Genomic DNA, 2,614 nt, shown 5'->3' on the forward strand with positions numbered 1-2,614 from the left:
TGCGTAAGCCGCCGCTGTGCGCGTAAACCCGTTCCCCGTAGGGAGGAGTCAAGCCGCCGCTTAGAGACGAAGTATTAAGTGTCCTCTTCCACATAGGGCAAGCTAGAATGAACTATCTTACCCAGGACCGCCGAAGCAGCGTGGACCAGGGGAGAACTGAACTTTATACTTCACACCACAGTATTGAGTAATGTGCCCTCTTCCACATAGGGCAAGCTGGAATGTTCCATTTTACCCAGGACGGCCGAAGCGGCGTGGACCAGTGGAGGACTACACAATCATGAGGTTTGATATCGACTTGTGTGTTTCAATAGGGTACCGATGGTATGTTTTGAACCGATTTGATTTAGCCATTCTGAAGTCATCACTTGGTTGAAGCGCTGAACTAGGGAGGGGCATCGTTTACATATATATTGGTTTTTGCATGCTCTACTAGGTTAATGTCATGAGGTTGGCTATCGAGCATGCCCAAGTGATGACTTGATTGTGTGCTTGCTTGAATTCTTCACATTTCATACCATCGGTTAGTTGTCGAATCATTCCTCGATCATAACCTTCGTTCTTGGTTCATGTATGCTCTCTTCCACATAGGGCAAGCTAGAATTAACTATCTTACCCAGGACCGCCGAAGCAGCGTGGACCAGGGGAGAACTATACTTTGTCTTGTATGCCCTCTTCCACATAGGGCAAGCTAGAATTAACTATCTTACCCAGGACTGCAAAGCAGCGTGGACCAGTGGAGGACTATACTTTGTTCATTACACCACAGTATTAAGTATGGTGTCCTCTTCCACATAGGGCAAGCTAGAACTAACTATCTTACCCAGGACCGCCGAAGCAGTGTGGACCAGGGGAGGACTATACTTTATACTTCACACACTAGCCATACTGAAGTCATCACTTGGTTGAAGCGCTGAACTACGGCGGGGTAATCGTTTACAGGTTATAATCATATAGCTGCATGCTCATTAGTAGATAATGGAATATTGTATGGCAATATGAGCATGCCCAAGTGATGACTTTGTTTCAAGCTCAACAGGTAGGGTATTGAGTCCTCTTCCACATAGGGCAAGCTAGAATGAACTATCTTACCCAGGACCGCCGGAGCAGCGTGGACCAGTGGAGGACTCTATACTTTATACTTCACACCACAGTATTGAGTACGACTTGCATAAAGCCCCTAATGAGAACCACGAGGGCTCTCTCAATGTAGAACCACGAGGGCTCTAGTACCGATTCTCTCGGTACGGCTTGGTCCGTGTTCCTTTATGCTTGTACTCTAAGTATTAAGTATTGTGTCCTCTTCCACATAGGGCAAGCTAGAACTAACTATCTTACCCAGGACCGCCGAAGCAGTGTGGACCAGGGGAGGACTATACTTTATACTTCACACACTAGCCATACTGAAGTCATCACTTGGTGGGGGTGAACTACGGCGGTATCTATCGTTTTGGTTCGGTCTATATAGGGTCGCTTGCATGCTCATTCGAATATAATGTAATTGTGTATGGCAATATGAGCATGCCCAAGTGATGACTTTGTTTCAAGCTCAACAGGTAGGGTATTGAGTCCTCTTCCACATAGGGCAAGCTAGAATGAACTATCTTACCCAGGACCGCCGGAGCAGCGTGGACCAGTGGAGGACTCTATACTTTATACTTCACACCACAGTATTGAGTACTTCTTGCATAAAGCCCCTAATGAGAACCACGAGGGCTCTCTCAATGTAGAACCACAAGGGCTCTAGTACCGATTCTCTCGGTACGGCTTGGTCCGTGTTCCTTTATGCTTGTACTCTTAGAAAGTCTCAACCCGGAGGTCTTGACTTTGATTGTCATAGTTGGACTACGACGGGGTATCCGACTCATCGAATACCCCAGAAGCACACCATCTTTCGGGTAGGCGGTACGCGTACCTCCGGACGCGGAAGTCTCAACCCGGAGGTCTTGACTTTGTATTGTCATAGTTGGACTACGACGGGGTATCCGACTCATCGAATACCCCAGAAGCACACCATCTTTCGGGTAGGCGGTACGCGTACCTCCGGACGCGGAAAGTCTCAACCCGGAGGTCTTGACTTTGGTTGTCATAGTTGGACTATGACGGGGCATCCGACCATTGCTGATCGAACACCCCTGTTACACCATCTTTCGGATAGGCGGTGCGCGCACCTCCGACGCGGAAAGTCTCAACCCGGAGGTCTTGACTTTGTATTGTTGGATAGTCCTCTTCCACTATAGGGCAAGCTGGAAATATTCCATTTTACCCAGGACTGCCGAGGCAGCGTGGACCAGGGGAGAACTTCACGGAATCTTCAGGCATCCATGATTGCCATAGTGCGTAAGCCGCCGCTGTGCGCGTCAACTCGTTCCCCGTGAGGAGGAGTCTAGCCGCCGCTAAAAGACGAAGCATTAAGTGTCCTCATTCCACTATAGGGCAAGCTAGAATTAACTATCTTACCCAGGACCGCCGAAGCAGCGTGGACCAGGCGAGGACTACTTTATACTTCACACCACAGTATTGAGTACGACTTGCATAAAGCCCCTAATGAGAACCACGAGGGCTCTCTCAATGTAGAACCACAAGGGCTCTAGTACCGATTCTCTCGGTACGG

The sequence above is a fragment of the Anopheles ziemanni genome (assembly GCF_943734765.1).
Source record: "Anopheles ziemanni chromosome X unlocalized genomic scaffold, idAnoZiCoDA_A2_x.2 X_unloc_33, whole genome shotgun sequence".
In the NCBI taxonomy this organism is placed as follows: Eukaryota; Metazoa; Arthropoda; class Insecta; order Diptera; family Culicidae; genus Anopheles; species Anopheles ziemanni.